Source organism: Mesoplodon densirostris, chromosome 18 (genome assembly GCF_025265405.1).
Source record: "Mesoplodon densirostris isolate mMesDen1 chromosome 18, mMesDen1 primary haplotype, whole genome shotgun sequence".
Lineage (NCBI taxonomy): Eukaryota > Metazoa > Chordata > Mammalia > Artiodactyla > Ziphiidae > Mesoplodon > Mesoplodon densirostris.
The window spans coordinates 12,152,433-12,175,591 of NC_082678.1; the positions used below are offsets into that span (position 1 = coordinate 12,152,433).

At 38.8% G+C, this 23,159-nt stretch overlaps 1 protein-coding gene and 1 non-coding gene across 2 annotated transcripts in view; both read right to left on the minus strand.

The window, feature by feature from the left end:
* The window catches only part of SMURF2 (SMAD specific E3 ubiquitin protein ligase 2), a 131,050-nt gene that overhangs the window by 90,086 nt on the left and 17,805 nt on the right, over positions 1-23,159 (minus strand). The gene's annotated exons all lie outside the window — the stretch shown is intronic.
* TRNAW-CCA (transfer RNA tryptophan (anticodon CCA)) lies at positions 19,027-19,099 on the minus strand. The gene has a single exon. It is a non-coding gene; the product is annotated as a tRNA-Trp (tRNA).

A 23,159-nucleotide genomic window follows, 5' to 3' on the forward strand; every position in this document is an offset into this window, starting at 1 on the left:
GTCTTCTTAACACCTATTCTCCTACTACAGTGCCTGACGTATACCAAATATTCAATAAATATTTCTGTACTGAATGAATGATGCTCTCAGTATGTTGGACTGTCACTATTTTAACGGTCTGAGAGATCTGAGTTTTCTTCTAGCTTTACTGAAGTACTGAATATAACTGACATATAACATTGTGTGAGTTTAAGATGTCCAATGTGATGCTTTGATACTCATATATATTGCAAAATAATTACCCCAGTGAGATTAGTTAACTGGGGCCCATTTCTTAAAGGGGAAAAAAAAAACTTCGCTATGTATGTAGATGCTATCTTCTAGATATCATCTTTTACACAAACTGTCCTTTTTGTCCCACAACAATTGCATGAGGTGGATATAATTTTACTGATGAGGAAATTGAGACTCAGGGCCTCAAAACTACAAAGTGGAAAAGGAAGATTTAAAATTCAATTTTTTCTCACTACAAAAACTATACTCTCTCCACTACGTTTTGTTGTTTACTTACGGGTAAAATCTAGAGAGAAATAGCTCCTCATCTACTGTGGCAACTTCATCCCTCCCCAAAACATGATTATAAATTGTAAAGAGTATTTAAGACTCCTTAAGGCAAGTAAGAGCAATTATCATTGCACTGGAATTAAAGGGGCAACCAGACCAGGGTAAGCCAAGTTCCTAAAGAGATGAAATTTCCAGAGATGTCCTGGGAAATAATCTTGGAGACTGGGACTGATGTTCTGGGTCAGTATCTTGAAGAAGACTTTTGTCAGTAACACTGCAGTAGAAAGAAAGGCTAGAGGGGCCTCCCTGGTGGCGCAGTGGTTGAGAGTCCGCCTGCCGATGCAGGGGATACGGGTTCGTGCCCCGGTCTGGGAGGATCCCATATGCCGCGGAGCGGCTGGGCCCGTGAGCCATGGCCGCTGAGCCTGCGCGTCCGGAGCCTGCGCGTCCGGAGCCTGTGCTCCGCAACGGGGGAGGCCACGACAGTGAGAGGCCCGCATACCGCAAAAAAAAAAAAAAAAAAAAAAAGAGGTTGAGGGAATTCCCTGGCGGTCCAGTGGTTAAGACTCAGCGCTTTCACTGGCCCAGGTTCGATCACTGGTCAGGGAACTAACATCCCACAAGCCACGTGGCACGGCCAAAAAAAAGAGGCTGAGATGAACAGCAAGTTGCTAAAATTTTAAGAACAAGATAGGAAAAAGAGACAGAAAGCAAACAAAGAAAGAACTAAGAGAACAGAGGCCAGGAAAAACAATCACAATAATAAACAGGTAAACTAACCAAAGAAAGCCTATTCAGAAACCTACAAGGAAGAGCCTAGAAGAACACCCACCACAGAAGGCTGTCTTGAGATAAGATTTTTGACCTAAAGTCTAAAGGAAATGAATTTGGTGACCTGACTGCAAGAAAAATACGTATCCAGAAACCTAGGCTACTAGTAGAGAAAGTAAAGGCTTAGGCCTAAGAGAAGATATAGAGAAAACTTTAAGACATTAACCCCCAGGCTTCCCTGGTGGCGCAGTGGTTAAGAATCCGCCTGCCAATGCAGGGGACACGGCTTCAAGCCCTGGTCTGGGAAGATCCTACATGCCACGGAGCAACTAAGCCTGTGCACCACAACTACTGAGCCTGTGCTCTAGAGCCTGCGATCCACAACTACTGAGCCCTGTGCCACAACTATTGAAGCCCATGCGCCTAGAGCCTGTGCTCCACAAGAGAAGCCACCGCAATGAGAGGCCCACGCACTGCAACCAAGAGTAGCCCCCGCTCCCCGCAACTAGAGAAAGCCCGCGTGCAGCAATGAAGACCCAATGCAGGCATTAATTAATTAAAATATTCAACTCAAGGGTTACTTTAAAGGAAAAAAAAGGACATTAACCCTAACTGTTAGTTAGGATGACCTGAGAAATCACAAAAGAAACTTGGAAGGAGCTATTTTATACTTTAAACATGTGTCAAGCTGAGAGATGTGAAACTACTTGTCTTTCGACTATATACAGTTTGAACCCAGAAATGCTCTCAAAATATGAAGATTAGCTGTAAATCTGACCTCAGTGAACAAGGTGGTTTTAAAAAAGGAGACAATTAATGACAGGAAAGACTAGTCACCTGTGGTGACTGGAGGGAATAATCACCTGCTTTTGCCCCAGGTGGTGAATATAAAGTTAATACAGATTCAGTGATTAGCAAAGATCCTAAAAGAGTTTTTTGTTTTGATTTGTTTTGTTTTGTTTTGTTTTAGGAGAGTGTTATGTCTGCATCAAGTAGAACACCACTTCATTTGAGAGATTATCAGTCAACTGGGAATTTCTAAAAATATACAGTATCATTCAAATTAAATGCCACAAAAGAAAGGAAGCCTCTTACTCTGCAAACGTGCAGAAAACTAATCTACCAAGACACAAGAAATTAGTTCTTGTCACCGCACGCAAACAGGTGTAACAGGTTGGTGTAAGCAGTAAGGCAGAAGTGCCTGTTAATACTGTCAGAGCTAAAAGTTTCTATTTAAAGGCTCTAGGACAGTGCTGCCCTCGTGGCACAGTGGTTAAGAATCTGCCTGCCAACGCAGGGGAGACGGGTTCGAGCCCTGGTCTGGGAAGATCCCACATGCTGTGGAGCAACAAAGCCCGTGCGCCACAACTGAGCCTGTGCTCTAGAGTCTGTGAGCCACAACTGCTGAGCCTGCAAGCCACAACTACTGAAGCCCGTGCGCCTAGAGCCTGTGCTCCACAACAAGAGAAGCCACTGCAATGAGAAGCCCGCACACCACAACGTAGGCCCAATGCAGCCAAAAATAAATGAAATAAATTTATTTTTTAAAATAAAATTTATTTTTTAAAATAAAATTTATTTTTTAAAATAAATAAAATATATAGCTTTGAAGTTGAATGTTAACATATATTACAAAAAAAAAGGCTCTAGGACAACCATCAGAGGAAAGAAAATAGGTGATAGTCCTTCCAGAGTTGAAATAAATTTAGCATAAATCAGTTTTTTAAACTGTCCTTAGAAAACTATAAGAATTACCCGGAGTTTGCCTCTCATCAGCTGAACTGACAACGGACAAGTTTCTTTTGGGGAGAACTTAAAACAACCCCTGAGGCCAGCACTCAACTAACTCTATGGTGTCTTTAAAAAGCAACTACTAGTTAAATGAAGTAGTGAAGTCAAGAAAAGTAAGACAGAAAAGTCTCCATTCATTAAGAGATGGGTTGAAGGAGGACTTTTTAGTATGAGAGGTACATGTGGATATTTAAATTCTGAAAGAAGTGGAAAAGGGTACTTGAGAGGGCAAATTCCACATCTCAAAAGGAAAATTAACTGGCCTTGACTGATGAGGAGCCCAAGCCCCTATGATCTACTCTTTCACAAAAAGCGTTTAACCAATACGCTCCAAAAACAAACAAAAAAACCACCAAAGAAATGTGACAAGATCATAAATTCTACTTTTGAACTCATTTCTCATTTTTACACCATGTTTATTGGGTGTAAAAAAGTACTCACACAATAATAATACTCATTGAGTGCTTACTATTTCTCAGGCACTTACTATTTATAAGCACTTTATATGGATTAGTTCATTAAATTCTCTGGATTAATAATATTATTCTCATTCTACAGAAGACAATGAAGGTTTAGAGAAGATCACCAGTGAAGCTGTACTTTACAATCATATGCCTCTCATTATCTATTAACCACCCTAAGCCTCCCTGTTTAAAAAGGGAAAAAAGGCAACACTTTCAATTTCCCTAAATTTTGACTTGATTAAGTTTTGGCGCATTAATCACCAATTTCTCCATTAGCTCAGACGTCTGAAGGCAGAATGGCCAAAGTATGCTGTGTAATCCACAGCACATGGTTAATAATCCACCAGGCCCCCACACTCTCCTAACATCAACCCTCCCAGGGAACGTCTGCCAAATAAATGAAATGAATCTCCAGTTGACTTACACTCAGTCAGCTGTTGAAAAGAGAGATGGGCAGGAAAAAACCAAACTTCTCTTAATTCAAAACACTCAGCCTATCTGACTGAAAACTTGGTTCTCAAGGAAGTTACAAATGCTTCTGTCTCCCCTTTTTTTTTTTAAGCTGAAGGGAAAAGCGGGACAAAATGGAACTGCTTAGGGGAAAAACAAACAAACAAACAAACAAAAGCCTGTTCAAAGGCCTCCAGAGCTCTCTGTCAAGAGATCTGAACAATTTAAGAAGACAGTATAACACAGATCGGAGAGAAAACACCTCTGTGTTCGAATTCAAATTCCCCCATACTTACTAGCTTTGTACCCTTGGACAAATTAATTAACCTCTCTAAGGTCAGTGTTTTCTGATGATGATATGACGGCAATATTTGTACCCACCTACTTCACAGAATTACTTTGAAAATTAAATGAGATGATTTAGGTAAAGAATTTTTTCATTCTTGATGTATATTAGGAGCGCCCCCACCAAAAAAAAAAAAATCAAAGTTCCATAAAGTAAAAACAGTACAAACACTCTCTGGTCACAATTAAGTGTAATCAATGAAATACAATTAAATCCCTTGCTCTTGATTAGAACATTTTACTCAATATCATCAAAGTATTGTCTCTGTTAACTTATGAATTTAATGAAAATCCAATAAAAATACTAACAATCATTTTCTGGGAAAATTGGTAGCTAAGTATACATGAAAATATCACGAAAGAGTATTGAGAGGAAAAGCTACGGAGGAAAGGAGAGACCTAGACCTACCAGATACTGAAACAAACTACAAAACCTCTATAACTAAAACCACTAACACATAAATAGACATGGGTATTGGTGCATTAGCAGACTGATGGAAAAGAATAGAAAATCCAAAAATAGCCCCCATTACTTCACTATTTTCTCCATAATATATTTGACACACATCCTTTTACAGAACATACACGAATGAAACATTTGTTTTACATAATTTTTGTCACTGCAGCTATCAACTGATCTCCCCATAAGAGGAGAGACTGTCTCATTCATCCTTCCACCCATCCATATAGCCACAGTACCAAGCTCAGAACCTTATTTTTGACTCTGAATAGTTAACAGTGGTAGAATGAATTAACGAATACCCACAGGCAATGAGGATAATTTATCTCAGAATTGACTGATAAATAACGGCAAATTCACCAATTACTGGTGAATATCATCATGTAAAATCTTTTTTGTCAAGGAAGTGTAACTCTCTCAAAGTGAACTCTAAAGTAACTCTCAGAGATTATTTGCAGCTTGCTCTGTTTAACACTAAAAATGACCATCCTTGGGCTTCCCTGGTGGCGCAGTGGCTAAGAATCCGCCTGCCAATGCAGGGGACACAGGTTCGAACCCTGGTCCGGGAAGATCCCACATGCCGTGGAGCAACTAAGCCCATGCGCCACAACAACTGAGCCTGAGCTCTAGAGCCCGCGAGCCACAACTACTGAGCCTGTGTGCCACAAGTACTGAAGCCCGCACGCCTAGAGCCTGTGCTCCGCAACAAGAGAATCCACCACAATGAGAAGCCCACGCACCGCATCGAAGAGTAGCCCCCGCTCGCCGCAAATAGAGAAAAGCCCACACACAGCAACAAAGACCCAACGCAGCCAAAAATAAAAATAAAGTAAATTTTAAAAAATATTTATAAAAAAAAAATCACCATCCTCTACAAGATGTTAAAAAAAAAAAAATGACCATCCTCCTAGACACAAAAAGACTCACTGGTGCTTTATTCCCAAAATGAGGCCAACAACTTTGATCGTTTATTAAAAGTAAAAGAAAAACTTCGAACTGTCAAGTACAGTTAGTAGAAATACGTTTACCACTTTTACATTAAAAATTAGATTAGCGCTAATCTAGAGATTAGACTAACTCTTACTGGGTCCTTTAGGTCTACTCTCAAATGTGGTGATCATTAATCCCAGGGTAGTATCCTTAACCCTAGGTTTTTATGTCATATGTGATTTTATGTCTTCCTTCCTAATTCTTATATTTGTTCTTGTCTTATAAAGTACTGCCTGTGACTTCCAGTTCAATGATGAATAAAAAATGGTAATACTGGACTTTCTGCTCTGATTCCTTATCTTAAAGCAAATAATTCTATTATTAATCATTCAATGTGATTTTTCCTTTAAGAGTTTAGTAGATAATCCATTACCAAGTTAAGGAAGTTTCTTCTAAATTTGCTAACAAGCAATTTTTAACATAAATGGGTACTAAAATTTGTTCCTACATCAATTAAGATGAACATATGCTTTTTCTATTCTGTTAATGTGATCACTTAACATGTTTTCTATAGTTAAATCACCCTTACAATCTTGGGAAAAATCTACTTGGTCAAGATAAATTTTTTGTTATTTTTTTAGTTTCAATTATTTCATATTTTGAGATGGGTTAAACATGACTAGAATTAGTTACTAATCATTTAAGGACAGAATCTCCCCCAGAGTACCTTCACAGAAAATATGCTCAAAATTGTTGAAGAGTCACAAGTTCTATTTGTATATGTGTAGAATCTCTTGTTCAAGTACATAATGATATGCATATTAAAACAGAAAAGATGTACACCAGAAACAATGTAAATTAACTATACTTCAATAAAAAATAAATTTAAAAAATAAAAGAGAAAGAGCTTTCAGTCCAAAGTGATATGAGATTTCACTTTCTATTTCCTGTTTTTTCACAAAAAACAAACAAGTTTTCTAGGCTTTCTTTTCTCAGAAAAAGGCATAAATTCTCAATGAAATCAACTCTGTGGAAAAAACTTAAAAAAAAAAAGCTATACAGATAGAAATTACTGCCCTCTAAGAGTTGAATCATTTCAATATCATCTGACATAATCCAACTATTTAAATTACTGTCCTTATCATTTAAAATTAGGAACAAAAGGAGGCCTATATGCAACTTTATACTTAGAAGGATGATTTTTTTTTTTTTTTTTTTTTTGCGGTACGTGGGCCTCTCACTGTTGTGGCCTCTCCCGTTGCAAAGCACAGGCTCTGGACGCGCAGGCTCAGCGGCCATGACTCACGGGCCCAGCCGCTCCGCGGCATGTGGGATCTTCCCGGACCGGGGCACGAACCCGTGTCCCCTGAATCAGCAGGTGGACTCTCAACCACTGCGCCACCAGGAAGCCCTAGAAGGATGATTTTTAAAAGTCCATGTCAGGGAATTCCCTGGTGGTCCAGTGGTTAGGACTCCTCGCTTCCACTGCAGGGGGCCCGCGTTCAATCCCTGGTCGAGGAACTAATAGCCCACAAGCCGCGCAGCGTGGCAATTAATCAATAAATGTACATGTTATAGTAACAGCAAGAAAATGAAATGAAACTATGATCAGTTAAGATTTATCAAACTTTTCCTAAAAAGTTAAAACCTAGTATAATAATGTCAGTTCCATATAATGCCAGATCTGATCTTTATGCAATATTAAATTTGAATCTCATCACAAAAATTAACCATTTAAAAACTTCTGTATGGCAAAAGTTACCATAAAACAAAGTTAAAAGAGAAATGACAGAAAAAAATAAACATAGAATTTAACAGAGGACTAATATCCAGAACACATAAAGAGCTTCTACAAATCACTTAGAAAATTGTCAGACAAAATAGAAAAATGGTTAAAACAGTATAAACATGGAATTCACAGAAGCAGAAATGGCAAATAAGAATATGAAAATATGATTACCACACTAAGAACCAAAGAGATTAAACTTGAAACAAACATTATGGTAACATTTTTAACCCACTGAACTGGCAAAAATTTTAAAGATCTGTTAAAACTCAGTATTTTCAGGCTTATAAAGAAACAGACTTTTTTTTTTTTTCTGTGCATGGCTATGAATGTAAATTAATTCCTCCTTTTTGTAAAGCAATTTTGCAGTATCTGACAACAATCAAAATACAATTCTCCTGGGACTTCCCTGGTGGTCCAGTGGCTAAGACTCCACGCTTCCAATGCAGGGGAGCCAGGTTCGATCCCTAGTCAGGGAACTATATCCCACATGCCGCAACTAAGAGCTTGCATGCCACAACTAAAAAAAGATCCCGCATACTGAAACTAAAGATCCCACATGCCACAACTAAAGAACTGGCATGCCACAACGAAGATCCTGAGCGCCGCAACTAAGACCTGGCGCAGCCAAATAAATAAATATTTTTTAAAAATACAATTATCCTAACTCAGTAATTCTAGGAATATATTCTGTTGACATACTAAAATATGAACCAAAGGATGCACACACAAGGGAATTCCCTGACGGTTCAGTGGTTAGGGCTCCAGGCTTTCACTGCCGAGGGCCCAGGTTCGATCCCTGGTGGGGGAATTGAGATCCCACAAGCTGCGCGATGCCCGCAAAAAAAAAAAAAAAAAAAAAGATGCACACACAAGAATATTCACTGGGTAACTATGTAATAGCTAAAAAGAAACAACCTAAATATTCAGCAATAGAAGACAAGTGCCCTCTACTTTTAATTACTGTCAGTATATTTGCCTACTATTTTATATTATCTATTCTATGGTTAAAAAAGAATAACTTCAAGATAAATTAAGTGAAAAAAGAAAGTGATAGAACACTTGGTACAGTATGATTCTATATCCATGTTTTATTAAGGAAAAAAATACTATGTGTGTATAAGCCAAATGCATAGGGCAAATCTAGAAAACTTATACATACACTAAACTATGAACAGTAGTTACTTCTGGGAAGAGAGTAAGACAAGGTACGAGGAGGAACCTACACTTCTTACTCTATATATTTCTAACTGTTTGAAATTTTTACAGTGAGCATGTAGACTTATAATACTTGTGTAACTGAAAAACAATGAAAATGTTTAACATATACTATTGTACTTTCTGGATTTTTAAATAATTTACATTTCAAAAATCTGCATTATAAAGTAGAGAATATATCTGCAGTTTTTAAAAACAATAAAAGAGCCAAGAGTTACTTATTTTTAATCTAAATTATTATAAGTAACAAATTGTTTCTCCTTTTGTTCTTTGCCTTGTTTGAAAGCCTCTGAATTGAACACAAACTGCCAAATTCCACTTCAAAAGCAGACAATACTTGCAATTTGATTCCATATTAACATTTGTTATAAAATCGGATAGTGGGCCTCCCTGGTGGCGCAGTGGTTGAGAGTCCGCCTGCCGATGCAGGGGACACGGGTTCGTGCCCCGATCTGGGAGGATCCCATGTGCCGCGGAGCGGCTGGGCCCGTGAGCCATGGCCGCTGGGCCTGCGCGTCCGGAGCCTGCGCGTCCGGAGCCTGTGCTCCGCAACGGGAGAGGCCGCGACGGTGAGAGGCCCGCATACCGCAAAAAGAAAAATAAATAAATAAATAAATAAAAATAAAATAAAATAAAATCAGATAGTCACACAAGCATATTTTTGCCACAGGTCCTTATGTGTTTATGTTTTCATTTATTTTATTTATGTATTTAACGTTCAAATACTCCAAGATGATTAGCATAATACTGAAAAATAGAAGGCACTGATTTTTCTGTGATTTTAAGGAAAAAATTACTAGGCAAAACAAAGACACAAGAATACGCAATATTATTAATAAACTCAACTGCCATTAGTATATAAACATAATTCTCAAAATAATACACACTTCCCCTCAAAAAAAAAAATCAACTACAGTAGGTGGCAACTATAAAGGACACATTATGACAAATTGTAAACACACACACAAGAGTTGTCATAAAACCAACTATCCCATCAAATTCAGATTTCAAACACAGAAAAAGGCACTCATCTCAGAATAATTCCTATAAAACTATTTCAAGTAGATAAGCTTTTGATTATTTGAATAGAGGAAAATTTAAATTATAGAAAAGGGTATCATATTGTGTTTGCACCCCAAAAAGGGAGGGGCTACTTGAACCTCTGTTTCCTTAAAATATAATCTAAATCTAAAGCTATAGAAATTCCATATTTGTGTTTATTTCTTTTTCATACAAATGTATGTGTTTTTAGGGTTCTGAGAAACATGTTTTAAGTTTTTTTCAGTTACTAAAAAAGCTCTAAGTCCAATAATCAGTTGTCCAGTATTTCATGCCAGACAGAAACACCTCAGCACTATTTTGAAAAATGAAAAACATTATGTATACAGTATGGAAGAATTCTGGAAGCACAGATTAGATGTATTTCCTGCCCTTAATAATTTTTTTTTTTCTTTTTGCGGTATGCAGGCCTCTCACTGTTGTGGCCTCTCCCGTTGCGGAGCACAGGCTCCGGACGCACAGGCTCCGGATGCGCAGGCCCAGCGGCCATGGCTCACGGGCCCAGCCGCTCCGCGGCATATGGGATCCTCCCAGACCGGGGCATGAACCCGTATCCCCTGCATCGGCAGGCGGACTCTCAACCACTGCGCCACCAGGGAAGCCCCCTTAATAATTTTATAGTCTAGTTGAGAAGCCATGACTAAGAAACATAAAACTATCAAATTAGTGCTAAACAATTAGTGCTAAAATGAACTACCAAAACATTTATAGCCAGCACAAAAGACAGTCTAAAATAGGAAAGTGCAATTAACAGAACAAATATTTGTCAAGCACACAAGTATATGAAGGTACTGTGTGTAGAAAATAAACACCATAACTAAGTTACATCATCTAGCAAGGCAGTTAGGACAAACAAGCATAGCAGAAAGCATTAAGTGCCTTAAGTACAAGGAGTTCTGAGATTTCAGAGGAAAGAACTCAAACTAGCTTCTAAATAATTTGAAGAAGCTGTACAAGGGAGGTATAACTTTGACTGAACTCTAAGGATGGGTATGGTTTTTAACCAGTGACTAGAGAAAGGATAACCCAAGGAGGAAGAAATAGAGACAAAATTTTAAAATGAAAGGGGCAAGATATATGAGAGGATAAAAAGGAACATTCCAAGTTCTCTAGAACCAAGGGAAAAAATAAGGCTTAAAAGGTAGACTGGGTTAATTATTGGAATGGCTTGAATGACAGGCTAAGAAGTCTGGATCTTACTCTGTCAACAATAAGGAGACATTAAAGGTTTATGAGCAGGAGAAAGACCTGATCAAAGTGAAGCTCTAAGTAACATTAATCTGATAGTGATGTCCAGAATGGGCTGCAGGACAAAGGACTCCAAGCAGAGAAACCATTTGTTTGTCAACTATGGCAACCACCTCAGTCTGATGTAATAAGGACTGGATTATGGTAGTGGAATGAGTAAGAATGGGAAAGGAAGGATAGGTCGAGATATTTCAAAGAAGAAAAAGTAAGGTTTGAGAATTAGGGTTGGAAGGAATAGGGAATTAATTATAAATCTAAAATTCCTCCCTTGTTTGGAAATGTTTATTAACTCCTGACTACCTATTGGATAAAATCCAGACTTAGTCTATCATTTAAGTCACTGTACAATCTGACCTCAGGTGTTCCTTTCTTCCCCTCCCTACCCTACTGTACACCTGACATTTTATATCTTTTGCTTTTTCTCCTTTTTTTTGGCCGTACCGCACAGCATGTGGGATCTTAGTTCCTGGACCAGGGATTGAACCCGCGTCCCCTAGAGTGGAAGCACGGAGTCTTAACCACTGGACCCCTAGGGAAGCCCTATATCTTTTGCTTTTGCTCATGCTTCTCTCCACCTGGAGATTAGAACAGTTTAGACCACTGGAATTACTTGGACTGAGAGTGGGACAGAAGAGGTTCCCAAAGAGAATGGGGCAAAACTGTAAGAATCCTCTACTTCAGCAGTTGGCAATTTACAAAGTAGGTGAAACCGGCAACTAATTATATCTGGGGGAGCCACATTAAGAAACTGTTTAGAGACCAGTATGGAGGTTTTTTAAAAAACTAAAAATAGAGCTACCATATGACCCAGCAATCCCACTCCTGGGCATATATCCGGAAAAGAAGAAAACTAATTCGAAAAGATACATGTACCCCAATGTTCATAGCAGCACTATTTACAATAGCCAAGACACAGAAGCACCTAAATGTCCACTGATAGATGAATGAATAAAGAAGATGTGGTATATATATACAGTGGGATACTTCTCAGCCATAAAAAAGAATGAAATAATGCCATCTGCAGCAACATGGATGGACTTAGAGACGATCATACTAAATGAAGTAAGTCAGAGAAAGACAAAGATCATATGATATCACTTACACGTGGAATCTTAAAAAATGATACAAATGAACTATTTACAAAACAGAAACAGGCAATTCTCTGGCGGTCCAGTGGTTAGGACTCAGCGCTTTCATTGCCAGGCTTGCGTTTGATCCCTGGTCGGGGAACTAAGATTCCCACAAGCCACATGACACGGCCAAAAACAAAACAGAAACAGACTCACAGACATAGAAAACAAACATACGGTTAACAAAGGGGAAGGGGAGAGAGGGATAAATTAGGAGTTTGGGATTATCAGATACACACTACTACATATAAAATAGATAACCAACAAGAACCTACTGTAGAGCACAGGGAAATATACTCAATATCTTGTAATAACCTGTATTGGAAAAGAATCTGAAAAAGAATAATATATAAAGAATGTATAACAATCACTTTGCTGTACACCTGAAACTAACACAACACTGTAAATCAACTACAATTCAATTTAAAAAGAGAAACTGTTTAGGGAGCAGATAGAAATTAATCATTTCACTGAACAATCTTCTATACAATTTGCCACACATATACATTTAGCTTATTCAATGTTTTTAACTTTTTAAAATCATGCATAAAAGATATAAAAACTGGGTAACAACCTGTTTCAATTCACCTCAAAATCAATCACAATATCAGAACAAGTCCTAACTCTTTTTTTTTTTTTTTTTAATTTTGGCCGCGACTACACAGCTTGCAGGATCTCAGTTGCCTGACCAAGGATTGAACCCAGGCCTGGCAGTGAAAGCGCCAAGTTCTAACCACTAGACGACCAGGAAACTTCCAAGTCCTAAGTCTTGTTCTTCATGGTTCAAGCCAAATAACTACCCCAAGGCAACTCTGATCTTTCTCCCCATCACTGTGCAGTGAAGTTTAAAACTAAAAATTTTAATAGAGAAAAAAGGCAAAGAAAGTCCTTGACTGCATATCAATATAAATTTATTTTTACACTTAGAAAAAGAAAGCAATATCCCTATTAAAACACATTTTTGGGCCATATACTATTAACAAAAGAAAACATTTCAATGTAATTCCAAAATGTAAGGTAATCTCTGAGTAATGACTTACTTTTCTAAATAATTAGTAATTTTTAAAAACTTAGTAATTTTCAAAATTTCTAAAATGTATCTATTATCTTGTAATCAGTTTTGCTTAAACAATGTTACAAACTGACAATAATTTCAACCTTTACAATACACCCTAATAGACTTAAACTGAGGACTGATTATTTAATAAATAAGCTTTGATTTCTCCTCATATGCTTGATACAAATTACACAAAATAAGTCTGTGCCCTGCCCCCAAGGAGGTTTCAGCCTAGTAAGAGACAAGATAGAGCATTAAGCTCAGCAGTTGCTCAAGAGACAAGTCACAGAAAGGTACACTAGTCCTTAAGCTTTATTTCCAAAATTAACTAAAAGCTTAGGAATGTGTGTTCTATCCAATTTCCTACATTACTTAAGGCTTCAGTGCTAAAATGCATTCAAACTGACTTCCAAACTACAAGAGTACAAGACCCCGAAACAGCCATTAAGATATTACTAACTAGGGCAGAAAAGGAGATTTATTACATTCTAGAAAAAATTTCAACACAGTAGATAAAGCAACCCAACTTGTCTCCCTAAATACTCATTCTTCAACAATTCCCCTCCCAAAAAAACTATAAAATGTGTGTGTGAGATGCACACTTTAACACTTTATGAATGTTTCTAGAATTTTTATTTTTTCAGTTTTTTCCTTCACAAACAAAAGTACAAAAATTTTATTCTTCTAAAGACACAGACCTACTTGAGAATGGACTTGAGGATATGGGGAGGGGGAAGGGTAAGCTGTGACAAAGCGAGAGAGAGGCATGGACATATATACATTACCAAAGGTAGATAGATAGTGGGAAGCAGCCGCATAGCACAGGATCAGCTCGGTGCTTTGTGACCGCCTGGAGGGGTGGGATAGGGAGGGTGGGAGGGAGGGAGATGCAAGAGGGAAGGGATATGGGGACAGATGTGTATGTATGACTGATTCACTTTGCTATAAAGCAGAAACTAATAAAAATTTATTCTTCATAATGATGACTATTTGAAATGTCTCATTATCTTAGGTTAGTCACATTTTTATTGATGTACAGTTGCTGTATGTAAGTTACAGGTGTACAATACCACAATTTTTAAAGGTTAAACTCCATTTATAGCTATTATAAAATATGGGCTAGGGCTTCCCTGGTGGCGCAGTGGTTGAGAGTCCGCCTGCCGATGCAGGGGACACGTGTTCGTGCCCCGGTCCAGGAAGATCCCACATGCCGCGGAGCGGCTGGTCCCTATGAGCCATGGCCGCTGAGCCTGCGCGTCCGGAGCCTGTGCTTTGCAACGGAAGAGGCCACAACAGTGAGAGGCCCACGTACCGCAAAAAAAAAAAAAAAAAAAAAAAGGGCTATACTCCCCTTCAATATATCCTTGAAGCCTATTCTATACATAATATAGTTTGTACCTCTTAATCCCCTATCCCTATGTTGCCTGTCCCCCCGAGGTTAGTCACATCTTAAAACTTTGTGTTTTGGGGAGTTCCCTGGTGGTCTAATGGTTAGGATTCAGTGCTTTCACTGCAATGGCGCAGGTTCAATCCGTGTTGGGGAACTGAGATCCTGCAAGCCATGGGGCACGGCCAAAATAAAAAATAAATAAATAAAACTCGGTGTTTTAACATAGTTTATCACTCAAGAGAAATTTATATCAGTTCCCAGATTCATCTTAATCATTACATACAGTGTTCAAGAAATTTAAAAGTTGATCATGTAACAAAAATGAAACTAATTCAGGACTTTGAAGACAGCATGATTTAACAGGAGAATGCACACCAAAACAGGAAAAAGAAGACCACTGTTGAGTAAGTCACTTAACCTCTCTGAGCTTCTTTTTCTGCGATATGAATTTGGACCCTAGGCCGGGTGGGGGCGGGGGGGGATTGTCCACATATACAACCCAGGGGATTCACAGTACCCACCTGGAGCCAATGCACAGACTTCTTAAAGGTCTACATATCCCAGGTTAAGGTAATTTTAGAGCTTGGTTCTCAGCCAACTCTAAAACTTGAGTGTTTTCTAACAGCAAGTATTTTAGCAATAAAGCCATAAAGTAATTGACAAAGCAAAGAAAAATAAAAAATTCTGACAATAAAAGTGATCAATAGGACTAATAAAAGACTACCAAGCTCAGTGAGGTGATTGGACCTAGAGTCTGTCATACAGAGTGAAGTAAGTCAGAAAGAGAAAAACAAATACCGTATGCTAACACACATATATGGAATCTTAAAAAAAAAAAAAAAGGTTCTGATGAACCTAGGGGCAGGACAGGAATAAAGACGCAGACATGGAGAATGGACTTGAGGACACGGAGAGGTGGAGGGGGAAGGGTAAGCTGGGACGAAGTGAGAGAGGGGCATTGACATATATATACTACTAAATGTAAAATAGCTAGCTAGTGGGAAGCAGCTGCATAGCACAGGGAGATCAGCTCCGTGCTTGTGACAACCTAGAGGGGTGGGATAGGGAGGTTGGGAGGGAAACACAAGAGGGAGGGGATATGGGGATATATGTATACGTACAGCTGATTCACTTTGTTATACAGCAGAAACTAACACAACATTGTAAAGCAATTATACTCCAATAAAGATTTTTTTTAAAAAAAGACTATCAAGCTCAAAATTCTTTATTTTTAAAAAATTTATTTATATTTTATTTATTTATTTTTGGCTGAGTTGGGTCTTTGTTGCTGCACGTGGGCTTTCTCTAGTTGTGGCGAGCAGGGGCTACTCTTTGCTGTGGTGCACAGCCTTCTCATGGCCGTGGCTTCTCTTGTTGCGGAGCAGGGGCTCCAGGCGCACGGGCTCTAGAGCACAGGCTCAGTAGTTGTGTCTCACGGGCTTAGCTGCTCCACGGCATGTGGGATCTTCCCGGACCAGGGCTCGAACCCATCTCCCCTGCATTAGCAGGCAGACTCTTAACCACTGTGCCACCAGGGAAGTCCCTCAAAATTCTTTAAACATGCCATTTCTTCTCTTACCTACAAAACTGTCAAACACTAAAAAATTGATAATGTTCATGATTGGCAATTTTTGTTTTGTTTTGTTTTACAAGTTTGGCTTTTGTTCGTTTATAAACAAGAATCTCAACACAGACCCTCTCCCAAGAAAAAATACACAAGACGTTGCACAGACTTTGAGAGTATTTTTCCCCAGGCTTTAGGTTTACTGACTTCCCTTTGACTCTGCCTTTCCCTTTGTGTACAAGGATACAATCACCCATGTATTACTTTTTTATAGTATGTTCCCTAATTGTGATGGATATATCCTTCAGTAGCTTCCTAAAAAGGGATAAGTAGAAATAATTTTTTCAGATCTGGCATGCCCCAAAATGCCTTTATTCTGCCTTCATACTTGATGAGCAAATAGTTAGATTCTAGGCTAGAAGTCATGTTCCCTCAGAATTCCAAAGGCATTGCTCAACTGTCTTCTCAGTTCTGATATTGCTGTTGAGAGGCCAGTGCCATTTCTAATTCTTCATGTGCAAGTGAAAGTTTAAGGAGTGGTGAGGCCTTCTCTCACCCACCTAGCAACTGATAACTTTCACTGTAGGGTGTCTAGCAGGGTGACCTAGCTGTTTCATTAGGACACTCTAAATATCAGTATTTATTTGTGCTTTTTCTGAGCTGTCCAATATTTTCCAGAGAAGACTTTTTCATAAAGGAGAAAAGATTTAATTGGGTGCTAGTGTTCATGCAGCTGAACAGCACAGGCGGGCTGGGAGTTTCACTATTTAAAATGTTGCCAGTCCCCTCATTTTCAGGTGAGCATTTCTCCCCTACCTTCCACAGTGCCAGGTATCCCTGCCCCTGGAGCCAATCTGGTTAACTCTCTTCACAAAATGTCTTTAACTTTCTGTGAGGGTTGAGGAAGAACACTCACCAGGCTTCCTGGGATAATGTATACATACATATAGAACCTTCCACAGACTTTAAAACATTTCTCGTTTTCAGCCTCACATCTCATCTGTACCCCCAGAGATACTTGGTGCCTCCAATTCCTGAGTCTTTTCTAGAGATCTGTGATATGAACTAGCTGGAATACAGCAAGGATTTGGTACGCCCTCTGCAAATACTTTATATTCTACTTTCTCAGTTAAATTATGTGCTCCAACTACCTTCCATCTTCCTGAAACTTTCTGACATCGTTTATTTGATGTCTCCTCCTCTGTTCTTTCTGTTCTTGTAGGTGTATGCTGTTTTTATCCCTTTACTATCATTGAATGGGGTTTGGGAGAGAACAGAAATAAACATTTGTTCAATCCCTCATGCTTAAAAAGACGGCACAGCTCTTGAATCATTTTTATCTGATGCTAATATACATCTCAGGGTGCATCCAGGTTTTGTAGAGCCTGGAGTTTATACAGTTTGGGGGCCCCACTTTAGAATAATACAAAATTAGGTATGAAAGCAAATATTCAATTTAGAATGAGAAATCATAAATTTTAACAAGCTGACAAATAACACAAACATTATAAAAACCAGAAAATAATACTTTCGTTAATTGACACATCATCCAGAAAGAAACCCCATACCTGGGAAGTCGCTCTCAACTCTCCCCTTCCCATGTCCCCTGACAACCATCAATCTACTTTATGTCTTTATAGATTTTCCAACTAGAATCATACAACATGTGACTCTTTGTGTCTAGCTTCTTTCACTCAGCATGTTTCTGAGGTTCATCCATGTTGTAACATGTATCAATATTAATATTTCATTCCCTTTTATAGCTGAATAATATTCCATTGTATAGATATACCACATTTTATTTACCTATTCATCAGTTAATGAACATTTGGGTTGTTTCCACCCAACTACTTTGGCTATTATGAATAATGCTACTATGAACATTTGTGTACAAGTTTTTGTGTGAGCATATGTTTTCAATTCTCTTAGTTATATAGCTAGGAACAGAAATGCTGAGTCATATGGGAATTCCCATGTTTAACTTTTTGAGGAACTACCAAACTTTTGCCACAGTGGCTGAACCATTTTACATTCCCACCAACAATGTATGAAAATCCTTGCCAACACCTGTCATTTTCCCATTTTTTATTATAGCCCTCCTAGTGGGTATGAAACAGTATCTCATTGCGATGTGCATTTCCCTAATGACTTATGATATTGAGCATCTCTTCATTATGCTTATTGGCCAATGGTCTATCTTCTTTGGAGAAGTCTACTCAAATCCTTTGCCCGTTTTTGGGTTTTTTTGTGTTTTTCTTAATTGAAGTACAGTTGATTTACATTGTTGTGCCAATCTCTGCCATACAGCAAAGTGACTCAGTTTTACACATATATACATTCTTTTCAAATATTCTTTTCCATTATGGCTTATCCCAGGAGACTGGATACAGTTCCCTGTGCTACACAGTAGGACCTTGCCATTCATCCATTCTAAATGTAATAGCTTACATCTACCAACCCCAAACTCCCAGTCCATCATTCTCCCTCCCTGCCTCCCCCTTGGCAACCACAAGTCTGATCTCTATGTCTGTGAGTCTGTTTCTGTTTAGTAGACAGGTTCATTTGTGCCACATTTTAAATTCCACAGAAGTAATGTCATATGGTATTTCTTTCTTTCTGACTTAATTCACTTAGTATGATAATCTCTAGATCCATCCATGTTGCTGCAAATGGCATTATGTTGCACTTCTTCATGGCTGAGTAGTATTCCATTGTATATATGTACATCTTTATTATTTTTAATATTTTATTTTTTAATTTATTTGCTTATTTATTTGGCTGTGTCGGGTCTTAGTTGCTGCATGTGCAGGATCTTTAGTTGCAGCATGGGAACTCTTAGTTGCAGCATGTGGGATCTAGCTCCCTGACCAGGGATCGAACCTGGGCCCCCTGCATTGGAAGCGTGGAGTCTTAGCCACTGGACCATCAGGGAAGTCCCCCACATCTTCTTTATTCATTCATCTGTCGATGGACATTCAGGCTGTTCCCATGTTTTGGCTATTGTGAACAGTGCTATGAACACAGGGGTGCATGTATCTTTTTGAATTATAGTTTTGTCTGGGTATATGCCCAGCAGCAGGATTGTTGGATTATTTGGTAATTCTATGTGAAGTTTTCTGAGGAACTTCCATTCTGTTTTCCATAGTCTTTGCCCATTTTTTAATTGGGTTGTCCTTTTGTCATTAAGTTGTAAGAGTTCTTTATATATTCTGGATACTAGACCCTTACCAGATATTATGATTTACAAATATTTTCTCCCATTCTATGAGTTATCTTTTTACCATTTTTTTTTTTTGGCTGCACCACACAGCATGTGGGATCTAAGTTCCCCAACCAGGGATCAAACCCACGCCCCCTGCATTGGGAGCACAGAGTCTTAACCACTGGACCACCAGGGAATTCCCTCTTTTTACTTTCTTGATAGTGTCCTTTGGGGTACAGGTTTTTCATTGTGATGAAGTCCAATTTGGTTTTTTCTTTGGTTGTTTGTTCTTTGGTGTCATATTTAAGAAATCACTGCCGCTCCAAGGTCTTGTGTTTCCATCTAAAGTTTTTATGGTTTTAGCTGTTATATTTAGGTCTTTCATCTATTTTGAGTTAATTTTTGTATATGGTGTGAGGTGGCGGTACAACTTCATTCTTTAGCTGTGGATATCCAATTGTTCCAACATCATTTGCTGAAAAGACTAACCTTTCCCCACTGAGTGGCCTTGGCACCCTTGTGGAAAAATCAATTGACCACAGATGTATGAGTTTATTTCTGGACTCTCGATTCTACTCCATTGACCCATATGTCAACCCTTATGCTAGTATCATACTTTCCCATGAGTTTTATAATATCATTTTCTATAGAAATAACAAAAAAATAATTCAGTCTTTTCTCTAGCATAGTTGAACATATTTTTGTTGTTGTTGTAAAACTTAGAAAAGTTTCTTTTAGCACAGTGCCATTATTGGTAATGTTATGTAAACTTTTAAGATTGTGGCCAAACTTGGGGAAAACTACTAACAAGTCTCTTTCATATGAAGCTTTAAGATTCAGAAGAATTTTTCACAAACTGGCTTTTTGGCATCAAACCTTGTTTTTTGCTCCACTAACTATATACTTCAGGTGCCAGATGCCATGGGACATATTCATATCACTATACCATCTCTATGACTGCATGTTTATGTCACAACGCCAAATGAGTTAACACGATGTGTAGTATTCCTACACACTATCCTCGTACTCAGACGGCTAGCAATACCTTGACCATACACGAAGAGACTGTGAACCACATCAACATATCCTGCTAATACCCAACTAAATGTATCCCCAAGTCAGTTTCCCCATAGCCAGATGTCCAAAATGCCTACAGCTATTCCAATGCCACCAACATGAGGAGAAGTATGAGAGAAGGGAAATCAATGTAAAAAGAGACAGCAATCTTAACTGACTATGGTTAAGATATAGTACATTTGCAAATCCTTCATAACGATGTGACAACGTACAGGAAATATTGTTTCTTGATCTGGGCGCTGGTTATACAGGCGTGTTAAGTTTGTGAAAAGTCTTAAGCTGCACACTTATAAGCTTGGCACTTTTTCTGTATATAAATGTAATATATACTAATAAAACAATTTTTTAACATCTTTATTCGAGTATAACTGCTTTACAGTGTTATGTTAGTTCCTGCTGTATAACAAAGTGAATCAGCTATATGCATACGTGTATCCCCATATCCCCTCCCTCTTGCATCTCCCTCTCACCCTCCTTATTCCACCCCTTTTAAAGTGACCAAGAACTCATTGCCAGGGTCCCTCCCAGGCCCTCAAATAGGATCCTGAAAGTTAAGCTTCATTAGTTTCACAGTAAACTCACCTCTAAATACCACAAATTGGATTATCAAAAGATGTGGTTTCTAGTACCACCCTGGAGACTTGGGTCTTGCCATCTAGCCATGGACTTAAAGAAGACACACATGACCTCCCTGAGCATGTTATTCACATAAAGTATGGAAGAGGTTAGACTATAAACTCTAAGACATCTATCTACTAGTTGTTCTTCTAAGAAATATTTACAGAGTACCTCCTAAGTGTTTAGTAATACTCTAGGTAAATGAAACACACAATCTCTGCCCTGCACAATTTCTCTGTAAATCTAAAATTTAAAGTTTTTAAAGAGACAAACAGGTAAAGAAGTGAATATAAAAATAAGTTATAATAAGTCCTCTGAAGTTAACAATATACTATGATGGGGAATAATGAAGGTAGAAGCTACTTTAGACAGAGTATTTAGGAACTCTTTGAAATGATAAACTGACACAGAAAAAATAATAAGTAGAGAAAGAAGATCCCAGCAACAAAAGTGTCGGGGGGGCCTTCAGGTGGGAAAAAGATTGGTCTTTTCAAGAAATCAAAACACAAGTAATGTTACTAAAGTAAAATGAGCCAAGGAAAGACAGGGCCAGATTGTACAGGATCTTGTTCAAATAAAGTCTATTTCATTCAACGTATAATGGAAAACCACTGGAGGGTTTGAAGCAGGAGAGTAAAATTATCCAATTTACATTTTCTTTTTTAATTTATGAAACTGCTCCATGGAGAACAGATTATAAAAGGGTTAAAGAAAAACAATGCAGGGCTTCCCTGGTGGCGCAGTGGTTGAGAGTCCGCCTGCCGGTGCAGGGGACACTGGTTCATGCCCCGGTCGGGGAAGATCCCACATGCCGCGGAGCGGCTAGGCCCGTGAGCCGTGGCCGCTGAGCCTGCGCGTCTGGAGCCTGTGCTCCGCAACGGGAGAGGCCACAACAGTGAGAGGCCCGTGTACCGCAAAAAAAAAAAAAAAGAAAGAAAGAAAAGAAAAGAAAAACAATGCATACCTGATGGGGGAGCACTAAAACTCTGATTATTAGCTATGAATTATAATATTTTTTCAATATAAAACTCATTCCAGAGAATTAAAGAATTTAATTCCCATACTTGCATAAATTACTTTATTCAAATAGTATTTATCTGCCTTATTTCTTTTTACCAGTCTGCTTCTGTTTCCATTATCTTTTTTATCCTTTACCAAATAACTTATGGATTTTAATAACAAATTACCATAACTCTTCTAGAAACTGTTGAAAATTTCTTTTGTTAAGTTCTCTGTAATAAAATTCCTAGAAACTTCAAAGGCAGAACATAAAATAACTCAATTACAAAAGCTGGAAAATAGTATGTATTAGATTAGGATACCAAAGAGCATGGAGTCCAACCAAAAAAACAAAAGAAGCAGCAGTGGTAGCTGCCACCACTGTCACCTATGACAGTTTTTTAAATGGCTGAAAATTCTTTGCCACTGTTTTCATCAAGAGATGCAATCTACCTACGGGGCCTCCCTGGTGGAGCAGTGGTTGAGAGTCCGCCTGCCGATGCAGGGGATACGGGTTCGTGCCCCGGTCTGGGAGGATCCCATATGCTGCAGAGCGGCTGGGCCCGTGAGCCATGGCCGCTGGGCCTGCGCATCCGGAGCCTGTGCTCCGCAACGGGAGAGGCCACAACAGTGAGAGGCCCGCGTACCGCAAAAAAAAAAAAAAAAAAAAAAAAAAAAAAAAAAGATGCAATCTACGTTCTTTCCCCTTGAATCTAGAAGAACTTGTAAGTAACTTGCTTGTAACCAATAAAATGGAACAAGGACTTCCTAGGCTGAGTCAGAAAAGGAGATTCAGCTTTCGCCTTGTTTCCTGACAATTCCTGCTGGTACCCTGAGCCAGTCATATTAGCAGTGTAACTGCCCTGGAGCTGCCAAAAACTAGCTCGTGCAGTGAAATCACACGGAGAGGCTCGCAGATGACCTGAAGAGAGATAAATGCCCGGCCAGCCCCGAGCTATTCCAATTCCAGCCATCATCTGAATAAAATACATGACAGACCCTGAGCCAAAACCAGCCAGCAGGGACTTTCCTGGTGGTCCACTCGTTAAGAATCCACCTTCCAATGCAGGGGACGTGGGTTTGATCCTTGATCCGG